Source organism: Syngnathus typhle, linkage group LG2 (assembly GCF_033458585.1).
Source record: "Syngnathus typhle isolate RoL2023-S1 ecotype Sweden linkage group LG2, RoL_Styp_1.0, whole genome shotgun sequence".
Classification (NCBI taxonomy): Eukaryota; Metazoa; Chordata; class Actinopteri; order Syngnathiformes; family Syngnathidae; genus Syngnathus; species Syngnathus typhle.
In genome coordinates, this window is record NC_083739.1 from 2,748,772 (window position 1) to 2,772,849 (window position 24,078).

Genomic DNA, 24,078 nt, shown 5'->3' on the forward strand with positions numbered 1-24,078 from the left:
TACCCGATACCGATCCGATATTATGGTTGACTTAACAAGCTACATAACTCTACATGTGGAACAGAAAAGACCAAAGGCAATGGCATCAGGCAGACTACACAGTTCTTTGCTCTAAATTAGGGGTGTCCAAACTAACGGTCCAGTTTTTATTGGCCCGCAGCAAATTCTGAAAACATAATTGAATATGGCCCGCACAAGAAGCTTGAGCTCAGCTTCTCAGCCCGCCACACAAAGCGTTTGACGTCCCATTAACACCCCCCCCCCCCCCGGAAGAGAAGCGAACACGCAGCGTTTGACATCCGGTTAGCCTTCGCTGTTTTTCTAGTCCTACAATGCCTTCTTGACCTTTAAATATTCCTTAATGACCCAAATTAAACAGAATAATTCATTGCAAAATTGAATTTTTTTTAACTATGCTTACCTGATCTATGGTTATTCTTTTCCATTTGTGACTAACAAAAACCAAGATGTTACATTTTGCTTGAAATGTCCTGAACTTGACTGCTTAAATATGTATTAAGTATTAATGTATTACTTGTATATTAAAAATTGTGTCTTTTCATAGAAGGCATCTGTACAACATAATACTTTATTTTTATATACCAACATTCAGGTGCAGTCAGGAAATACATAGTGGATGAAGAGTGAGTTTATTGAATGCAATAAAATATTACCACTCTTCATTACAGAAGCATTCACTTAATACTATGTAGCTGCTGAAAACAACCATCCAATGGTTATGCGTAACATCTTGGGTCATTTTAATAAAGCCCTAGAACTTTTATATATGCCAAATGCAAGCTGTTTCTATAAAATTCTAAAAACAGTGAAGGAACGAATACAAAGTTTGTTTCTATTTGACCAATACGAACAGTTGTGTTGATGCAACTTACAACGGATAATTAACGGAGTTATGGTTATTGACAGAATTAAACAATATCCATGACCCAGATATTGCTTTCGAGAACGGCATTGAATTCTGATCGGAAGTCTGGGAAATTTTCATAGCTGTCAGCAATGTACAAAACCTCTCTGGTCAAAACCACACCACACTGACTTTCCCTCCGCCACCCCACGTCAGAAATTGGGAATAGTCAGAATTCTGACTTTATTCTCAGAATTCTGACTTTAAAGTGGGAATTCTGACTTTAAAGTCAGAATTCTGACTTTATTCTCAGTATTCTGCCCTTTGTTATAAGTTTAAGTAGAAACACGTTTACATGTAGCGCTTTACCTCCCTCTAACGGTTGCAGTGGGAAGTTGTTTTTGAGAGCAAATACCGAATGGCAGCAAGCAATGTCGACTCGTGTGCATCTGTTAAAGGCTGATGTGTAAACCTTTTATGTTGTGCCTTGGACAAGATTTGTCCGTGAGTATTATTCGAATTTTGAAACAATATTTTATTTTGGTTACATGTGATGTTTAATGCAAACCTATTCACCGTAAATGTGATGTAGCTTGTATGTGTTTAGCTAACGCACAATTTTACTCCTAGTTTTAAGACGGTCTTAAGAGGGCAATGGTTTGAGGCCATTCTACAAATAAATCAGCTAAAAGAAACCAAGTCTGATTATTTGGAGCGTCGTTAACTCGCTGTCTAGCTGGTGAAAAACTAGATGCTTCAGAGTGAGGACAGCACACTCAGAATTCTGACTTTATTCTCAGAAATCTGACTTTAAAGTCAGAATTCCCACTTTAAAGTCAGAATTCTGAGAATAAAGTCAGAATTCTGAGAAAAAAAGTCAGAATCCTGTCACCCTTCGTTTTTTTTTTTCTTCACTGGCGTTCCTTGTTGTTGTTTTTTTGCCACCTCTGGCTAACTGAGATATTGGCTGGGCAAAAAGCTGCCGCGGAGGGAGGGAGGGAGGGTGCAGCCAGCGCCAGCTCGGTGAACGAGCGTGGCAGCGGGAGCGAGCGTAAAGGCAGGGGCGGAGGAAGGAAGGAAGGAAGGAAGGAAGGAAGGAAGGAAGGAAGGAAGGAAGGAAGGAAGGAAGGAAGGAAGGAAGGAAGGAAGGAAGGAAGGAAGGGAGGGAGGGAGGGAGGGAGTCGATAAAAACCAGTGGACCACAGTCGCCCGCCGAGTCCAAGGCGAAGTGGATGAACGGATCCGACCTTTTTCCTTGTACGGCGTCTTTCTATAGCTGCGAAGGAGCTGCTCTACAATGATGCTCCAACTCGTGCATCTCGTGGCGTTGTTGGTGTGCGGCAGCCAAGGTAAAACACGCGCGCGCGCGCGGAATACCCGAGCTTTATGACTTAGTGCACAACTTTATTTGGGCGTTTTGAGATGCTGTGGACGGACGGAGAGAGGGGCTGGATTGTTGGACTGGACCTTGTTTGGTAGTTGCAGCACGTCTTTGCAGGAGCCAGGGGGCTTTGAAAGGAGGGGGCGGTTGAGGGAGCCTTTTTTTTTTTTTTTTTATTGAGCGAAAACACTTTTCTGGTCACTGTTTTCTGTTTAGGTTCTTTGAAATGTCCTACATGTACATCCAGATACTTGGAACTTTAAGTCGCAAAAGAAAGATTTGTGTTCCGTATTGTGAATCGTGCATGCATGACCCCCCACTTCTTCTGTCCAGTCGATCCAAAGTGAGGCATTTGCACTTGTAGTCAGTGATGCCTTTGAGAAGTTTGCACAAGCTGCATTGTTGCGTCTGTGTCTTGTGTATTGATGTGTGTGCACAAGTGGAGACGGTGCCTGTGTCTGCGCTTGCACATCCGATGAGCAGCCTCATGATTGTCACAACTGAGTGTCGGTCGGGGAACGCACATAGGATCTGGCAGCTTGTGTTTAACAAATCCATCAATAACCACCCACAGTCAGGATCATTGTAATAATGAAAAGGTCCAATTTTCATTTCTTCTGTCCGACTTTCATGGTAGGTGATTGTTTTCCCTTTTATAATATTGGTGGCGCACGGTATCACACGGAGAGCTGTTTGTTTGTTTGTTTGTTTGTTTGTTATTGCTTGTGTTGGATATCAAATGAAAAAGAAAAAAAAAAGCAGCATGACGCGGTGCGCCACTGCAACCACGACAACGAAAATAGTGTCAAATATATTCCTCTCTGACCGAGTCACGGTATTCTATTTGCAAAGCAAACATTTTGTCACGGCTCATTTAACATGTAGGCAACCTAGCGATACTGTTATTACAATAAAGCACCAAATAATCGGCAATTATGGAAAAATGGTCGCATGCACAGAAATCGACAGTATACCAAAACCTTGTGTCTTTAAATAGAGATCATGACGTTTGTTGATGAGATCAGGGATTGTCAACTGGTGGTCCGTGGCGGGCGGTATTGCAGGTGGCCCGCCAAATTGGAAAAATGAAATTGCTTTATTTATCTAGTGTTGCACTTGATTTCTTTGAGAATAATTTAGCCATCCGAATGATGTCAAATGGAGCTGAGATTCGAAAAATCCATTTGGTTACGTGACGCAAGCTTAATCCCGTCCACTATGTGCTTTTTATCTGACGACGGTGCAGCTCAGGGTGTCTCTTTCCGACTTTTCACTTCAAGCAACCTCTTCAGATCTATTAGGAGCATCTCCTTTTCACATGATTTTTGTTTATTTATTAATTTACTTTTACACACCATTTCACCTGCTGCACTTTAAAACATATTTGCCAGTTTGAGATGTTCGCTTGTGGCAGGCACAGTGTCAGTGTTTGGTCAAAATATTGCCATATGAGGCACGGTATTGCTCCAAAATGTGTCATTTCTTCAAAATATTTGGTTAAATGAACATTTCCAGAGTGTGCATGACTTCTCGCAGCGTATTCAATTTGAGCATGTTTTGGTGAAAAGAAAGAAAGAAAGACAGACAGACAGACAGAAAGAAAAAAAACCCGCATCAACAAACTGCTTCAAACACTCTTGGAATTGTGAGTAAATGATCTTTTTTTTCGGTTTCCACCTCCCAGACATGCAATCAGGGATTTTCTGTCAAGAGGCAAATCTAGCTTTAAGTCTGTCTATGCAGATTGTTTGGTGAACTCATCGTTTTCAGCCGCTTGTATTTGTGTCATTTCCGAGTGAAAGACAATGGAACCACAAGTGTCTTTCTCTGCGAGGAGATCAACCGTCTAGAGAAAGAAATCAATAGTACAAAATGCACTCGGCGAGAATCTGGAGCATGTTTCTGTCATTTTTCGTCTTGGATCTTTGCAAGATTGCCTCTTATCCTCTGCATCTCTTCTTCTTCACATTGACATGCAAGCTTCTCAACTGGCTATTCGATTTTGAAGCAACCATGGTCATTTCAGCTCGTTGATTGAGCATTTTGCTCCAGCTTTGCCGAGTGCTCAAAATGACGGTACTGCAAAGAGGGTTGATGGAAAGTTCAACAAGGGTAATCACAAATCAATGCTGTGAACTGAATGAATATTTGCAAAGGGCTCATTTTAAGAATGGAAAAAACGTCGATCGGAATTACAATTCAATAATATGAATAAATCATTCTGTCAAATAGTATTTCTTTGTCTGTATGCACAATTCCAGCATATAGTAAGGCTCATACTGCTGCTCACTTTTTTCAATGTTCCTTTTCAAGAGGTTCCATTCTGCATGGGTGTTGTCAACCTCAGTGTGGCCTGTCAGGATATTGGGCAAGCTTTTATTCGCAATCGTGAGCAATGTCACACGCTTTTGTAGAAATGTCCGCGTCTCCATTTATCATAAATGATACGTAAGGCGCAAAAGAGATTTAATCACCTAGCGAGCGGTCAGTCCGCACCGAATGCATATAAAGGCCAATAACTAGTCTCTGCATTATGCGCCATCTGCCTCACTTCATATTACTTTAAATTCACCACCGACAGAAGCCTTTGAGGACTGCTTATCTGTCAGCGTTCCAGCCTGAGATGAACACAAAAGCTTTATTTCGTTTCACTTTTGCAGCATCTGCCGTTGAATCATAAATGCAAAGCAAGCCCCCCCCCCCCCCCCCCCCAGCTGAGTCTGTGAACCTCGGAGGCTGGAGCTACAATGTCTGGAAAATGAATTCAGCCCTAATTTTCACATCACCTCGGCAGCAGAGGAAGTCACTCGTCCTTTTCCCCCAGGTGTCGTATTGATTGAGCCCTCAGCTGGAGTGCCGGGTTTTTTGTCTCCTTCTTATTTTCCCCCCTCAACGTAGAAGCGCCAAGGTTGAATCGAAACTGAAGCCCGTAACATTCTGTCATCTTGTCTGCCTTGCTATTTATGAACACCGTTTGGGACTCAATGTTGCCAGTGTGTTAAGGGGATAACGAGGAGTAGACTTTGGTATAATTGGCCAACATTTTGCCTCTGCGACATTTTCCTCTCAAAAAGGCGTACAGTAGGCAATATTTTCAGTCAGGAAAATATTGTGGCTCAATGCCAAGCTGACAGTTTGAGGTGAATTAGGAGGTCTGTTGGTGCGTCTTTCGGCTTTGGCGCACGTCTGCTTTTTCCTTCACTCTTCGAAAAAAACGCGAGAGATATATTTGCTTGAGTTTTGCTAGGGTGTCTTTGTTTGTGTTGAAAACATACTTGTGGCTTTCCCCTCGATTGGATACTATGATCTAATATAAGTGTGGTCCATTTTTAATTCTTGTTTTTATTTTATTAGATATATATCCTTTTCTTTTACAATCAGACAATCAGTATGTAAGTTTTTGCAAACATGACCTTTTATCAGGCCAGTCTTCAGAAATCTAGTTTCCTATTGCGTGCATCCGTCGCTTGTAATTCCCTCGCTCCCTCCCGGCTGCAATGATTGTCTTTGAAGAGACTAGTCCTTGGCCTAATTGATCTGTAGCGTCTGCCTGATTTATTTCTTATTCTTGCAGATGTCTTGTTGCTATTGTGCAGCTCAAGGTTTTGTAAATTGCAATCGCTCAAAGCTCTCAGACCTTTGAAAAGAGTTCCGTTCCAGGAAGATGATGTGGAAATTCAGCAAACATGGCGGCAGCGGGCCGTTTTTGTGTTTTGGGAACGCATTCATAAGCACCGAATAAACATGTGCATTGAAAACATTGACCTGGACAAGCAATTATGAAGCAAAACGTCGACAACTGCTCCTGGACTCATGAACGTTTTTATACGTAGATGACTGGAAACAAACATGCACAAGCAGTGCGGAAAGATTGGTGGCTCTTATGATATGGATTAGAGATGCACCGATCCGACTTTTTCAGTTCCGATACCGATACCGATGCCGTGGCTTTGCGTATCGGTCGATACCCGATACCGATCCGATATTATGGTTGATTTTTTTTTTTTTTTTTTTAAACGTTTATTTCGAACATTAAAGAAATACAAGAAAAAAATAAAAATACAGAAAAATGATAACTCCATAATACAATAGAATATAAAAGAAAAAAGATATTGCATCATAATTTTCCTTTATCGTAAAATCATATTTGTTCAAAAAGGGAGTAGAAGGAAGCCTAAGCTTATCTGACTCTACCCCATGTAACTACATGTTTCTATTTAATTCTGTCAAGAATTTGTCCATAGTCAATATATTAAAGAAAGAAAAAAAAAACATACGGAAAGTATCGGCTCACAGATCGGCTGTATTTTCCGATACCCGATCCATCTATTTTGTTGATATCGGGACCGATATCCGATCCAGATATCGGATCGGTGCATCTCTAATATGGATCAAGTCCATATTTGAATGAGCTTTCCTGCGCGTGGAATGTTTGGCGTCTTCCCAGAGTGTATGTTCCATTTGGTGTTCGGTTACAAAGTGCACACTATGGGACCCGCTGTGGCTGCTTGTGGACTTGTTTTGACAAGGTCCCAGCCAGGATCCCCTGAGTGCTCTGGTGACAGCCAGCCAGCCAGCCTTAAAAGCCTTCAGTCCATCAAACGACGGACGGTGTGCTTTTGCTGCTATGCCACCAGCTCTGCGCTGTAGCTTTCACATACTTGCTTTCACTTTCAATTCATTGCAATCAATTGCTTTGCTCTTTTCAAGCGCTGTGCCCAGTTAACAAGGAGTCCTGAAGGTCGCTCGCATGTTGCAAAGGAATAGTCAGGAGCGCATGGGAGCAAAAATTGATGGGCTTAGAAATGGATGGTTATCGCAACCACAAAATTGCGACTACTCAAAGTGTTTGATTTTTCCTTTGAACAAGCTTTTGATACTTGATGAGTGAGCTCACTCGGATCTCTGCTTAATGCATGATTGTGTCGGTGGTCTATGCCAGCAATTCTCAAAGACTGGCACTGGTATCTCTCTGTCTCTGTCTGTCTGTCTGTCTGTCTGTCTCTCTCTGTCTCTCTGTCTGTCTGTCTGTCTCTCTCTCTCTCTCTCTCTCTCTCTCTCTCTCTCTCTCTCTCTCTCTCTCTCTCTCTCTCTCTCTCGCTGTCTATCGAGCTAGCTAACTATCAAGCTAGCCATCTGTCATTTTAGTTCGATAGCAAGCTAATGTTTAGGTACATTTATTATCAAACTTTTGTGTGCAATACATTTGAATTGAATCATTATTTGAATGCATTTTTCTTCTATTTAAGAATAGTGTTCAAATCTCTGATCGACACCGTCAGTCACATTGACTCTTAGGTTGATGTTTCTATTTTGGATGGGTTTTAATTGTTTGTTTTACTCGCCACTACAAAGTCGAACCGGGGAATTAATATCACCTTCACACTATTTGTTCGGTATTTTTCTCATGATCTATTCTGTTTTTGATCCGTTTCTTTCTTCTTAGTTGAGAAAAAAAAGAAAATCATAGCTTGTTTGAACGTCATTTATTTGGAAGAAAATGTTAATGAAGGTTAATTGGAAATATGGACTCACGTTTCAGCAGGATCAATCGCAAATTGCACATTTGCTATTTTTATGTCCAGTTGTGCACAGTTTTGGGTTGCCTTCTTTTTCTGATGCGATTCTTTTCCCATTGTGTCCACAGTTCCCCCGGTTCTGTCCGTTACCCAACAGTCATTCAACGCCACCGCCGACTACCAGGAGTCCGTCACCTTTACTTGCATCACCTCCGGATCGCCCGACCCTGTGGTAACATGGCACAGGTATGTTCCACTCTCCAGAAAAACATTTTGCGTCCCATTCACGGAAATCTCACAGCAGCTCTTGAATTTGTGTTCCCAACTGCGTCAATACTTCCTGCAGGTAAAACAAGGAGCTGCGGCACGGCACGCTGGTTATAGATCAAGTCGATAAACCTTTGAATTGATATTCCGTCCTCGCGCACAAGCCTTCCCCCAGCCGTCTAGTAATAGCACACGCTACTTTGGGAGCGGGGGTGTGAAAATGAGCGCCTGGAGAGCCTTTGACACCGCGCTGTCAGCTTTGCACCTAGTGCTCCGAAAATGAGCTCATAGAAAAGCAGCCATTTCCACATGAGGGTCTATTGATAAAGGTGCTTGTTTCCTGTGGCGTGCTTAATTCTTTGATGCGGCGGATTCATCCGAGCCGGCTTAGCGTTGATAATTGTTCCACATGTCTATGCTGCAGCGTGTCGATGTCATGCTTGCCATACGTCGTCAGGCATGGACGGCACTGTTTAAAAGTCAAAAATGGCTTCCTCCAAAGACTGATTGGCGCAAACGGTCAAGGATTGACAATGGTAACACGTTGACGTCTGCATTCCATACTTATGCTAGCCTTGCATTTTGTCATTCATGAATGTTCAAATATTATGCATCAGGATTGAATGGGATGAAGACAATTGTGCTGCCGCTGCCAGCTGTGCCTACGTCTTCCAATTTCTTTTTTGTTTTGGGGGGGTCTTGGACTGATTGGTTGAATAAAACGGTGCGCTGCCTCAGCAAACTTGGGCTGACCAGCTCCTTGCGGACCGATTACATTACAGCCGTTCATTATTAACAAGTCAGGCTCGCTCGTATACATACATATGTCGACCCGAACTATTTCCACTCGAAAGAAATGGTCTGAAAAAAAACATCCGGGCTTTCATTTTGGACATGTCTTGTCAACAATTATTGTACGATTATTATTATATCCATTATTATAATAGCAAGTAATAGCAGACGATGTGGGGACAGAACAATCATTCAATCGGTTTGTTTGAAAAACAACAACAAAAACGGAATTCATCATATTGGGATGTACAGCAACCCTTACAGCATGGCCGTTGTTTTTCTCCATTTTGTTCTTTTTCATATTCTTCATTTTTTCATAAAAAAAAATCATATAGCTATTCTATTTTTTTTTTTGTAAGACCTGTGAACATGGATTTGTGTTGTGCTTTGTTGTAAGGCCTTAGATGTGTTTATAAACACACACACGCAAACGCTGGCAGTTCACATTTTCTACAGATGTGATACAAAAGCCGTACCAAAAAAAAAGTCATTGTGAGAAAATTGGCAAAAAACAACTTTTTCCCAGGAGTCAAAAGACAAGTGAGCTTAGGAAATGGAAGCCGCCTCACACTGTGACGTGCGTGCGAGCGATGAAGATTATCAACGGCGTATTCCACGCCACAGCCGAGGGCCGCCGGCAGCCGAGTGTAGCCAATACACGTCAGCCTTGACAGACAACGCACTCCCTGAGCAGAGGAGGAAGAGCTCTCCGGGTGACAGAGTTTGAGAAGTTGTAGCACGTGTGTAGAATTTTGATGCAGGAGAGGGGGGGGGGGTTGATTTAACCATTCACTAATGAGAGATTCATTGAAAAAAAACATGTGCTCTGTCTTTGCATAAGAAAGGCCAGCGACTGGAGCCATGGGATCATCAGTACATTGGAAGTCCACTGGAAGGGGGGGCGGAGCATGAAAGGTTCATTGAAAAAAAACATGTGCTCTGTCTTTGCATAGGAAAGGCCAGCGACTGGAGCCATCGGATCAGTACATTCTAAGTCAACTGGAAGGGGGGCGGAACATGCTCACCATCCGCAACATCCGTCAGGTTGACGGAGGCTTCTACTACTGCAAGTCTGCCAACAAGGCCGGCTCTCAGGAGATGGAGCTCTTCCTCAAAGTATTTGGTGAGTGGGAAAATGCCCGTAGCTCCCAAGGTTGCGTTGCGTGTACATCGTATAACATCAAGTTTATATTGAATCCTATTTCGCCGGCGTATCAAGGTGATGTATTCATCTGCGCTTCGGAGCCTTTTTTTAATCAAAGATTTCAATTTACTATCGAGGAGGGGTCACCGACTGAAGTATCTGCGGTGTTTCAAATGTCGGCTCTGCTACATGATCCAAATGATCGGAATCAATTTGGCTCATTCTTCAGAATACAGACATGAAATGAAGAGCTTACGCGTAAAGGGAAGGCAATGTTTGAATTTGAATCGGAATAAAACAAATAGCCACGAATACAAAGTGGCATTGTGTAAGCAGATATTAGGTCAGACTGTGTAGACATTTGTTTGCTTCCAATCTAAATTTAGCCTTTGGGGTGGAAGCAAAGAACAAAACATTGCATATTCTCTTACTGTCTGTCCCAAGCTGCTTAAAAATATTCCAATTTGACAAGAGCCTATTCTTTAAAAAAAAAACTTGGTTTTCCTCCATCAGCTCCATTTGAACTGTCTTTATTTTTTACGCAATTCCAAATGATCGTTGCTGCTGGCATTGATCAACCCTGGATCATTTCATTTATTATTATTTATTTATTTTCTATTTTTTTTACTTTTCATTTTTTTTTATATTGGCTTTTAATTTTGAGTTTCCTGTATGTGAACCTTTATTTGGGTCCGTTTCTCTTGCGACTTTGCGCCTTGTGCACAAAAATCATGAAAACCATTTTGTCAAAAGAGCAAGCAAAAGACCTTCAAATCTGTTGTTCGGAATAAATTCGAACAGCTTCCCAGTGTCATTTTGACATGACAGCAATGAAAGCTTTCCTCCCGCCGGTGCAATCACAGATGTTATGTCATTCCGTCTTTCAAAGGCCATCACTGTGGGATCTGATGTTCCTTCACATATACATACGCTTGCGCTGTTTTGAGCAAGCCTCACACTCCCTCAATTGCACTCTCGACAAAGTTCAAAGCTTCCATCCAACCGTGTGGGCTCGTTCGTTGAGAACCCATGTAGCGACGTTGGAAAGATGGTGAAAATGTGTTATGCAACATTTAGAAACCATAACCCCCCCCCCCCCACACACACACACACACACATGCGGCGTTTTCAAGCTAGCTTTGAGTTCCTTATCTGGAGCAAGCAATCTCCCTTAGCACACTTCTAACGTTTGTGTCAGAATGAAAACACCCGGTTCTTCTCCCCCCCCCAGAAAAAAAAGAAAATCAGGGAAGGCAGAATGTGCATGGCAGCAGAGGCAGGCTGGATATTTGAGAAAGACGTTTCATCTGTAAATCTGCTGAGAGTGGGCCAGAGGGTTTCCTCCTCGTCTTGACAGAAGCAGAAGCCAGTGATTTAGAAATGATCAGCACCTCGGTCATGCATCATCTGTGTGTGTTTAAACCTGCCGGCGGCGCAGCCTTCATCTTCTCTTTCTGACTGGCGCTCTCATCTTCTCTTATTTTTCTGGTGACTGTCTCCACCCTCCAAATACATTCGACGTGGCCTGCAGTCGAGCCCCACATCACACAACTGAAGAATGTGACAGCGGTGGAGGGCAACGCCGCCATGATTTTCTGCATGGCTGAGGGCGAGCCGTTGCCGGACATCTCCTGGAGACGAGCCAGCGATGGGCGGACCTTTGTGGACGGAGACAAGGTAGCTAGCGACCGACCGAGCGCCAAAAGACCCATCTGCCATTGGAATTGTGCACAGTGTCTTCTGGTGGGAACACAAATGTGTTGATTTGGTAATGCTCAGACCCCGTCCCGTCCCGGTGCATTTTTCCTTTCAGAGCCTCGCTCAAAACACAAGCACGTCATAAAACAAACGATCCCAAAGATTCTGCTACAAATTGCTTGCGTAGATTCTCCGTTGTCCAGGTCACACCCGCTGAGCTGCAAATGGAGAGACTCCACACCTACACATTTTCAACTGGAGAAGATTTTTAGATTAAAGGTGAAATTTGTTCCCCCCAAAAAACCCCAATAGCAATTGTTATAACTCAGCCTTTGCGGCTTTACGCTGCAAACTGCTTGTGTATCCTGCAAACTGCTATTCACCGTGTAGCCTCCCTTCCCCCAAGACAATAACGAAGCAAACCAAAATGTCTTTGGAAACATCCACCCTAGGCTATTTGAATCCTGTAAAATGCATTTGACGTCGATGCAAAGTAATCGAGTGCCTGTGTTTGCCTGGTCTAGTTGAATGCTAAAAGCCAACAGGTCATCACTGCTATATGTCTTCATAAATGTCGAGTCATAATCCTTCCCACTCGCCATGTCTGAATGGGTGAAATTAGTGTCAGCCTGTCGGCCTACAAGTGCTGCCCGTGACCAGTCCATAATCAGATGCTTTTAATATTCATAATAACGTTGTTTATTTTTCACGCACATGCCGCAACTCAGGATGTCAATGACCTTGTACTTAAATTGACCACAAGGAATGATTTGAAATTGAATGAGGAACAGCTAGGCTACTTTGGGAATGGAATCATTGACGGACGGCGGAGGGACAACAATAACAACAGCGCTGTTTTGGGTTTTTTTGCTGGAAAAAGGTCACCACAAAACATTGCCATCACTCAGTTATATTGATCTTTTTTGATATCGTCAGTAATGATACATATAAGCAGCTATAATCATCTGGATTTTATGAAACAAGACAACAGCACTAGGAAAAGAAGACAAAAACTAACGACACTTTCAAACCATGCTGCCATTTCCAGCTGCTATTTCGAATACGTCCCTCGCACATGCCAGCCCCCCCATCTGAGAGTCAGATGCTTGCTTGTATTATTGATGCATTCTGTAAGATCTCTTCTACCTACTCCTCTTCATCAAGCCTTCAAACCGACGCACCATTTCTGCGCTTCCCTGTTGTGTGCTGGCCACTCACCTTCCACTGAGCTGCATATCAAACAGGCTGTGCTTTGGCCGCCCTGGTCTCTGCTCACACACCCCGCCAGTTGGCAGAGAGGAATGGGATGGGATGCATGCGAGGGAGGGGGCGTTTCCTGACGCAGAAGCTCCTCCCCTGGAAGGTGTCCTCTCTCTTCCTCCTCCTCCTCCTGGCCGCTCCGTCCATCCTCAGCATTCAAAGTGTTGCGTGCTCCTCCAATCCCATTGAGCCCGGCTGGCAAAGTAAACAGTCAACGTGTGAAGTGGTGAGCCACTGGAAGTCATTGGCTGATAGATATAGATAGATAGAGAGCGAGCGCTGCTGTGATAAGAGTGCCGATAAGCTAAATAGGATCAAGCTGAGACAACAAAAAGTGTGTTGGTGAACTGGGGGTTACATTACAAGAGCAAAATGTGCAAGGGAAGATGCACACTGCAGGGAATAAATAGCATGACCAAAGCCACATTTACACCAACAATGGTCCAGTTTAGATTTGTTTTCAACTGAATTTGTCTTAAATAAGAAGCAACCTGGAGTCATCAGCTGATCACTATGAGGTGTTTTTGCACTTTCTTGTCCTGAGATTTATATATATATAGCTACACACATACTATATAAGTACACACTCTCCCTCCCTGAAGTGCCCCCTCGTTGACTCTAATCAATGATTAAGTCAAGAAATAACTGAATAAATGGAGCAATCTAAAGCAATTTGACAATCTCAAAGGTAAGAGCGTAGCAAAAGCTGACTTGGGAATCAGATTAATGATGCCCGTCATGATGTAATATTTCCTCTCAGGTGCAGTTACTTTGTGAAATATGCACGAGTCCAGTGTTTCACCTCCCAAACTATTTTCATCTCAACAGCAGCTGAATGAACTGAACTCGTGCACTGCCATATAGACGTCATAGGCTTATTGGAAATGAAAAGGTGGGCCTCCTGAACATTTGATGTCCTCAGAGCCAGGACGGACGCTTCGAGGTGCGCGCTCACCACGGCAAATCGGTGCTGACCGTCAGCGGCGTGAGGCTTGCCGACCTGGGCCGCTTCGACTGTGAGGCGCTCAGCAGGATCGGAGGGCATCAGAAGAGCATGTTCCTTGACATTGAGTGTAAGTGGCCATTCCAGGATGTTTCCCGTGACTTTTGTCCTCCCAGCATCGCATGCACAAGTGTCGTAGAATACCTCGGCTGCGAGGAAATATGTTGGCCGCCGCCATTTGGCCCAATTTGCATCTGCTACTCGCCGTAGGACGAGGCTCCAATTAAGAGCGCCCTCTCTTATTAACACCTCCGCGATGTGTCTCGGACAGACGTACCAAAGTTCTTGAGCAACCACACCATCTACTATTCTTGGGAGGGCAACCCAGTGAACATCAGCTGTGATGTGATGTCCAACCCGCCCGCCACTTTGCTGTGGGGGAGGGAACACTTTGCCATCTCGCCGGAAGGGACCAGCAACACTCGGGTGCACAACGCCATGGGCAAGTCTCTACTAGAGGTGTGGCAGAAGCATGAGCACACGGATGCATGACCGACCTACTTGTTGTCTTGTCACGTTTGCTTTGTATTTCTTCCGGTATGAAAGTCGACGGCTTGTTATACTTGTAGGTTACGCCGATGTCCGACAGGGACTTTGGTCGTTACAACTGCACCGCCGGCAATAACGTCGGCATTCGCTACCAGGAATTTATTCTGGCCCAGGCAGGTGAGTGTGACTTCCGAGCAAGTTGGCAAAGTTAGCCGACCCGCGTCAGGGACTTGACTGTACAAGGACTTTGTTGGACATTCAAATGCTAATGAGCCTATTTGTAATTATGGCAAAGTTCCACGTCCACTTGTATTCTCCCTATCTTAATCTCAAACAAAGCCGTCTGATTTACCATTCCCTCGGCTATTTGCAGAAGTGGCCTCTAATTGACTGCAGTGCAGGCCAATACATGATTGCGCATTCCAATTATCTTCAGTGCGGATTGAATGGTAACCAAAGTAAGGAATAAAAGCTGACCTCGCATGATTACATCCAATAAGAGACAAGATAGGCGCCCCTATTCAAATTGGGGGTCTTTCGGGATCCCCCCCCCGCATACTGCCACCGACTTTTGATCCCATGTCCAGATGTGCCGTCCAACCCGCACTCGCTACGCCTGTCAGCCATCTCCCGGCGTTTGGCCGCCGTCACGTTCGTGAAGCCGGATTCCCACGGCGGCGTGCCCATCGGCTATTACCTGGTGCAGTACAAGGAGTTGGGCCCACAAGACTGGAAGGACGTCCGATCGCATAGTGTGCACAGTGAGTATTCCACGGAGCACTGAATGACAAAAGTATCGGGAGGCGCAATCGAAACGACGCGTCATGGAAGAAGAGACGCCGTTGGCCGTATTCATCAAGAAGACACAAGGTCAGAGGTCAAAACCCTCTAAAAACAGACTTCCTCCAACTTTTTCATTTTCTCGCCAAGCTCATCCGGTTCATCGATCGACCGAGCTGCGCTTTGCGAAATCGTTAGGCTATCGCTCGTTTTCATCCTTTACAGTAAATGAATGGCACGTTGTAACTCAGGCAAATTCGACTACAGAATGAAAGCGGATGAATAAGCTGGTCCAGTTGAATGTAGTATTTCTTCTATTAGTCTCTCTTCTTTCAGAGACCACAAATACAGTTTTTTCCGTGTATAGTGCGCAAAATTTAACTAATTTATTGTCCTAAAATCCGGGGTGCGCATTATACATGGGTACAAAAAAATTAATTTCTTTTTTTTTTATTTTTTTTTATTTTTTATTTTTTTAAGAAAGTCATGGTACAACAAATCCAACAACAGGACTGACCGACAAAGTCGTGGAACAAAAAGACAGGGTGACATTACCAAAGACAGGAACATAAACCACATCATGACAGTAACACATGCAATGATCCGACGGTGAGCGAGGGGCAGACAGGACTTAAATAAAAAACACGTTACATCGATTGAGGTGACACAGGAAGAGAGGGGCGACGCGACGCGAACAGAAACTATGGCAACACATAGCAAAACTGGGGACGAGACATGACAAATCTCCCTCGAAATAAAACTTGAAATCACCTTTCTTCTTGTTTGTTGTCAATCGCGCAACGCATTCAGCCATCCTGCCCAACACACTTAGTAAAATTCATAATTGACGACATCGTTTGATGCGATGGTGCAATCCTTGATGGTGTGTTATTGTCAAATATTGTTTGTTTTTTAATCTCCATCGCGGACCGGACGTCATACGGAGGCCGCCATTACAGATGCGCAGAACGGTTGCGCAAGACACGTCAGTTATATAAAGAACGAGAGTTCAGTTCTCCACCTATTAGTTTCAATTCACAGTTTAATTAGCAGTTTCAATCAGCAAATAACAAAATGCGTATTACAGGGGCAAGTTTTGGTTTCCAAGGGTGTTTTTATTCCTCTTCAACGTCTCTCCCATACAGAGCCGCCTCTTTCCCGTGCGCGCACGGAGTGCGGTGGTGCGTTTACGGGCAGTCGGAGAAATCAACGCCAACAAAAAAAATGACATCCAGCCTAGTTAAGACCATACCAAAGACTATAAAAATGGGACCCATTGCCTCCCTGCGTGTGTGACGATCATTGGGACTTAAAAAAAAAAAAAAAAAAAATTTTTTTAGAATTCATAAAAATTGGGTGCTGATCTTGAGGTCCTCTGTGTTTACACTCCATTTTTAATATGCGGTACGCGCGCCGGGAGATGAGCAACAAATGAGCAGGTATTGAGCAATTGAGTGAATCCCAATCAAGCTGGTAAATAAAGAAAGAAATATTTATGAGGGAGGCAACTTGTTCTCAACAGGAAAAGTTGTACGCTCCTGTTTGCGCTGGCCCTGTGATCCATGGCTTTCTGTCTCACCAGCGACGGTGGTGCTGAGCGGCCTGGAGCCCAATACGACGTACGAGGTTCGAGTGGCGGCCGTCAATGAGATGGGTCAGGGCGAGTTCAGTCACATGGAGACTTTCCAGACTTTACCCGTCCGTAAGTCTCTCATTTGGCATATTTCTTGATGGAATTCAGGATTCCTTAGTCCTTATTGATTTCAGTCAGTTCATTGTGTTCAAGGCACAGTAGGCCTTCTGTTTGGGACAGGTTGTTTTCCCTCAGGCGCGGTGGTTTCATTTACATTAACTAAGAGATGGAGTAGTCAGTCACCTGCTTTGTTGTTTTCTACGGATCATTTTATCTTATCGACTGCCTTTAAATGGTGCCATTTCACCCTTAAGAATAGAGGCAATTCAACAACACCCACTAGCTTGGGAGTGTCCCAAAAAAAAAAAAAATGGGTATAGTGCTTTTCCAGACACAATAATTGCATTATTCATTCGTTCACACATTCCCATTTGGGTGCTGATCTTCTTTCCGAGCCTGTGTCAATATAAATGCAAGGCGTTGTAGTTGTGCCATAAAACTATGACTTACTCTTCTGATACGTTAATCAGTCAATAGCATTGGAATGAATGGAATGGAATATCATTAGAAATTCAAAAGGCTCCATTTGTCAGGAGAACCGAGCCCACCAGCAGTCCACGGGCAGAGAGGACTGGGCAAAGCCTACAAGCTGGGCTTGGTCAAGCAGGATGATGGCGGCATGCCCATCGTGGAATATATCGTCAAGTACAAGACAGTGAGTGACAACAAAGGTTGTCTGTTGTGATCACAAACCTCTCATCCATCCATCCATCCATCCATCCATCCATCCATCTGACTCGATTGCAGGATAAAGAAGAGCAATGGATGACCAAGCTGGTTCCGGGCTCCAATGACTTTGCCACTTTGCAGCCGCTGCAGTGGAACACCCGATACGAGGTGGAGATTACGGCCCGCAATGTTAAAGGCTTGTCGGAGCCCACCTTCTATCAGTTCTTCATGCCACAGAAACCGGAAATCACAGGTAAGCGCATTTTAAGGGAGGGACGGTTCTCATTAGGGCTCAAACATATTGGAAAAAAACACAATATGGATTTTGCTAGATCTAACATTTTATTGGACTTGTTTTTCATGTGACATGGCTGAATGTGACTTGATCTGTTTTTGTTTTTTTCCAATAGTATTATTGTTTTAGTTACAATTATATTGTGAGGCAATCTGGACATTCTTATTTGATAGTTTTGTCGTTTTGATGTTTGTGCGCTAATGAAAAAAAAATCTGAATTTAAGCAGTAGTTTTATTTTTCATTGGTCCAAAAAATATCCAATTTAAATAGAGTTATTTAATCACAGAAAATACCTTTGACTTGGCTAATCCCATCCTAACAGTTCCTTTTGATTCTTTTTGTAATAGTACATTTTTTTCAAGAGCTATTTCTGTGTGCGGGAGCAACATACCTAACCCACAGTGCTCTCAAGTGTTTGTTATTAGTTTTCGTTTCAGTTTCGAAAGGTGCTGGCGCTGCGACTGCCATGACTGAACGAATGAATTTGCAAAGCTCAGCTAAATGGTCATCACTGGACCTCTTCTTCTGTGTGAGCAGAATCCCTCTTCAACGGGCTGAGCCTCGGGGCGGTGGTGGGCCTGGGCCTGGGAGCGCTCCTCCTGCTTCTTGTCCTTGTGGATGTCAGCTGCTTCTTCCTGCGCCACTGTGGTCTGCTGATGTGCATCACGCGCAAGCTGCGCAGCAAAAAGACAGCCACCGGCGGCAAAGAAATGGAAGAGGGCAAGGCCGCCTACCTGTGAGTGTCCTTTTCTTGTCAATGTCAACATGAATGACTTTCATGCTTGCCCAGGGAGCATCTGCTGTGGGTGTCACGGCCTTTGGGTCACGACTACATTACTATTATTTTTTTTTTCAAGCTAATGTGCACACGTGTTGAGTGACCTGTGTGGCAAAAGTTAAACCAAACCCGTGAAAGACTCAAATCTAGCTAGCTTTTTATTGGAGAATGAGAAAAGAAACCTTCTCTTTGCCGTCTAGGTGCACCTACAACAGCAGCCCGACCACCTTTTCAACCACAGTATGTCTCTGATAATGTCTTCTTCACAAACATCTCATCCTGCGTGTCTCGTTTGCATGTAGACGTTCACACGGATCAAGTGGTTGTCTCCGTATTTGACCGCGATCCATTGAAGCGTTCATGATTCAAACACAGTTGGAATTGTGCACGTCAAACACAAATTCAGCTTGTCATTCACTTCCTCATTTCATGGACATGAAATTAGGTTGCAGCAGTACACGGAAAAAAAGTTTTTGATGGCTTGATTGAAATTTGGTTCATCGAGAGGTCAAATGAAATCTTCGACTATCATCTCAAACAAGGGACCACTATTATAAGCACGAAGCAAGGGCTTTGGGTGGAATATGCCTTTATTTTCCACCCAAGGTTGGATGCAGGCCATTTATTTGCATCTGCAGGTCTATTTTGGGAAAATTCAACTCCATTTGGATGGGTAAATGAGGCCCAAAATGAATTGGAAAATCCATTTGACTTTGAGAATCTTCCTCATTTTCCAATTTGCCCTGTTGACAATCCCTGATCGAATACACTAGACATCTACCGTAATTTTCGGACTATAAATCGCGTTTTTTTTCATAGTGTGGGTGGGGGGGCGACTTATGGTCAGGAGCAACTTATATACATATATATGGTTTTTTTTTTTCACTTTTTTGGGCATTTTATGGCTGGTGCGACTTATACTCCGGTGCGACTTATAGTCCGAAAATGACGGTACTTGAAAAGTATTTCTGGATTTAGATGATTTGATTTTGTGCAACCACTTGAGGAAATAAACATGTTTTTAGTGTAGCTTCATGCAACCACTACTAAATGGCACTTAAGCTTGTGTTTCCGCTTTGGGCTTGTTACAGTGACAACGTACGTAATAAGCAGCTAAGCGGCGTTATCAGTCGTTCTGGCCCAACTTGATTGAGGGATGTCAATATGCCGCCGGATTCATCCCGAATGAATCCATGCAAAGCATGGTGGCAAAGGTGCCGGCGCTAGTCCAATCTGGGTTTGCATGAGCTCATGAAACATGAAATTGAAATTTGTGTCCCATTTCAATGGATTTGCATCATGAAAGGACGCTGGATGTTTCTGTCGCTTGTGCCTCATCTTTGGGCTCATTCGGTGGGCCAAAGCTAGTCAGTCTCTCCGCGTACTCTGACTTGAACACGAGGCTTTTTGAAATCGATTACAATGATTTGACCGTTGAAGTGACCAGTTACCAGTTACTGTGTGAATAGAGCAAAGATTGAATCATTCACACTGATCATCAAGTAAATAGTGCGATTTGGAGAAAAATGATCCCATTTCCTGAACAAATCCTTCTTGAGGCTGGATATCAAGCGGGAATCAGCTTACTGACAGCAGTACACGAAGGCGTCTTGCTTTCGCTGTCTTCATCGAAAGAATTTGAGAAGATTTAGAAAAGACCCTATCATCTCACACTTGCGGGAGAAAACCATTCTCCCGACATCTCTGGCTTGGAGCGCAGAATGCTAACCGCTAAGCTAAAGGATCCGCCTAGACGCGCGGCGGCGGCGGCGCTCAATATTCGATTTCAAGGGAGGCAAAGTCTCAAGTGGTCGTTTTTTGTGGGGCTTTCGCCTGGAGCGTTGGCGCCGCTATCGTGATGGTTTTCTGTTTCCGCTTTTGTTTGAGCTTGTTGGTATTGTCACATGAGCGACCTGAGGCAGAAAGTGGAATTAAGGAAGCATTCCAAGTGTGTGGATTCCAACTGAAACTGTCGTGTTTGGATTGAGTGGAAGGAAGTGTCGGTTGATCCACGTATCAATTTCTTTTAGACAGTGACCTTCATTGAAGCGTTGGCGTTGGGCTTGGGAAAGCTAGCGAAAGGTTCAGGCTAGCTCCGCATTCGCACGTGATGGCCATGATGACTGACAGCTCCGTCCGTCCAAAGAATGAATGCAAACATTTCTCGCAAGCTTCCATCACTGCTGCCTTTTCATTCGAGTCCTTCCGTTCTGTGACCCACGTCTCATGGACATCCTCCTTGCCTGCTCCGATCCTCTCTCTCTCTCTCTCTCTCTCTCTCTCTCTCTCTCTCTCTCTCTCTCTCTCTCTCTCTCTCACATGCACGCTGTGCTCTGAAAATTGCAGGAAACTGACGATGAAGGAAGAAATTGGCAAAGAGTCTCTCAAGGATACTATTGAAATCAAACTGCAGGGCGACCGCCGCATCTACGCCAACCGGACGACAACAAAGCATAGAAGGGATGGGGAGGGGGGCCGGCGGCGGCGGCAGCTTTCCCGCAAGAAAATTCGGATCACCAGACCAAAACCCTAACAAACATACTGCGGTGGAAGGAAAAATGATTGTATATTTTGTGTTTTGTTGTGTCTGGTTATGATGCTTTTATTTGACCCCCCCTCCTCCTTTTCATATCAAAAGTATTCACAGTTGAGTCATTGCTCCCCCGCTGAGCTCTCTCTCGCTCAGCATCATCACGCTTGCGGGCCATTCTAGCCAGAGAACCTCAACGATACGCCGATGATGTCAACCTTCTTAGTTTCCCTGGCGTGATTGGGCAAGCTTCAGTATGGACAAACTATTTTCTACAGAACAGGGGGAAAGAATCGTTTCATTCTGTGTTGCCAGAGAACAAACAAAAAGGGACTCGTCAAATAAAAAAGACAAAAAAGAATGATGTCGTGGCAAGTAGTATATGTGGGTTGAGTTGTTTTCAAAAGTCTTTTTCTAAAGTATTGACGCTGAGTATTGTTGCCACTGTTGTCATCTGTCATTACGCAATGGATGTTTTTGCTATTTCGGTCTCCTCCTGTGAGCTTGAACTGTGAACGTTTTGATCGATCCGAGCGAGCGCTTTGTCGGAGGGAACCAACCGACCAATCGTCAACATTTACCTTGATCTCTATGCGCTCTGTGCCTTTGATGTCTCCTCAAAGTCCCCCCCCCCCCCCTTTCTCCTTTTGCTCGCTGACATTGTCACGTGTTGTACATAGGTGAGAAGAAAAAAATATTTTGCAGAGCTTTTATGTAAAAACACTATAAAAGATGTGACTTTTTTTTTCTTTTGCAAAAGGCAGATTCTTCTTTTGTCATGTTGTATTTGGTCCAAAGCTTAGTGCTCGTCCAACTTTTGATTGTTTTGTCAAATGTGCAGCGATCGCGGTCATCTGAATTGAGGAGGTCATTCTATTTGTTGAGACATGAATGTTTATATGCGCTGGGAAATGTAGTAAACACTGAAGAGAACATTAGTATGAGTGGTGGGATGACTACTGATGCTGACATAACAGGTCTGTCAGAAAGATTCCAGGACCGGCGGCGCAATCCATATCTTTCAACACACTTTTTCAGTCCACTCTGTGATGCCTTCGGATCTCCTTGAGCTAGGGAAGGAGGGGCAAAATCATGAGTGCTCGAGAACGTTGCTCCAGCACGGACACGGCAATGTTGTTCTCTGCCAGGAAGTGTCAGACGCTCAGGGTATTGAGAGCAGGTGCGAGTTGAAAGCACAACATTTGCTACAGGATCTCTTTGTGGAGGTGCTGCTTGATCGCCTGAGCTCCACAGAAGGACCATTTGGTTTCTTTTGTGACACCAGCCCTAGAACCTTTCTGACATACCATGTTGAGCTTTGTCAACTTTGTCTTTGGCAACTCTGATTTTATTTTATTTTTCTGCTGTATTTTTCATCTGATGCTGTGTGAGATGATCATGACCTCCCATGAATGTGACTCGTTGATTTATGCACTTGTGGACCGTGATTGACTCCCCCAGGCCGCCGCTCAGACCGTGGATTATTTTTTTGGTTTGTTTTTTTACAACGTGCTTTGTCCCAGCCAGCCTATTCTGCCTTTTGTAATAAGTTTAAGTAGAAACACGTTTACATGCAGCGCTTTACCTCCCTCTAATAGTTGCAGTGGGAAGAGCAAATACCGAATGGCAGCAAGCAATGTCGACTCGTGTGCATCTGTTAAAAGCAGATGTTTAAAGCTTTTATGTTGTGCCTTGGACAAGATTTGTCCGTGAGTATTATTCGAATTTTGAAACAATATTTTAGTTTGGTTACATGTGATGTTTAATGCAAACCTATTCACCGTAAATGTGATGTAGCTTGTATGTGTTGAGCTAACGCACAATTTTACTCCTAGTTTTAAGACGGTCTTAAGAGGGCAATGGTTTGAGGCCATTCTACAAATAAACTAGCTAAAAGAAACCAAGTCTGATTATTTGGAGCGTCGTTAACTCGCTGTCTAGCTGGTGAAAAACTCGATGCTTCAGAGTGAGGACAGCACAGTAAAAGGACACTAGCGCGGCGGGCACAACCACGAGGAGCTACATCCAGCAAGATAACCATGAGCCTACCATCAGGAAAGCGGTATCACCCAGGTCTACCAGAAGAAGATCTAATGCCAGACCCTACAGAACCAGGACAAGTGCACAACACAGACGATGTGGACAGCACGGAGAACAAGGGTAACGCAAGCTACACAGACACAAAGATGAAGTCTTCACGCTCGCATACATCCAAACGTTCATCCGTAAGTTCTGCAGCGCTAAAAGCACGTGCACAAGCAGTTGCTGCACGAGCACAGCTGGAGTATTCATTAAAAGAAGCAGCCATAATGAAACAGAAAACTGAACTTGAGGCTAGTTTACATGTTTTGAGTAGTCAAAAAGCTGTTGCAGTTGCCGAAGCAGAGGCTGCTGTTTATGAAGGAGAGGAGGGTCTCTCAAAGACTGAACTGAGTCATGTGTTTGTAGAACCACCTGCTAATCCAATGCAACGCACAGCAGAGTATATTCAGCAACACACAGACATTTGCCATGAAGGATTCACGTCACGAGTCGATCCTCTCGCTTGCCACAATGCTGCACGTGAACAATGTGAAATGGCTATGACTACAAAGATAGACAATAAAGGCATGCAAAGCGTGGAAAAAACGGATATTAAAGTAGAGCACCAAACACAGCAAGGACAGACGAATTCCCCCAAACTGTATCCGTACGACACTCCTCCGTCCAAACGGGTGCGTGTGATCTCAGTGTACAGTGCGAGTCGTCCTCGTGCCCCAAATTTCTTTGCGCCCGTTTGGACCTTCAACCCTAACCCCTCGCGGAATGTGCTTTGTGCAGGCAGGACGTGGGAATATCGATGTCTCTCTGTATGTACATGTGCAACACTTGTGTCATATGTAAATAAACATGTCCTGGTAGAAGAGGCCCTGGT

At 44.0% G+C, this 24,078-nt stretch overlaps 1 pseudogene; it reads left to right on the forward strand.

Annotated features, from left to right (window-relative positions):
* Positions 1-2,083: 2,083 nt before the first annotated feature.
* On the forward strand, positions 2,084-23,064 carry LOC133149901 (neural cell adhesion molecule 2-like; annotated as a pseudogene).
* Positions 23,065-24,078: the final 1,014 nt, after the last annotated feature.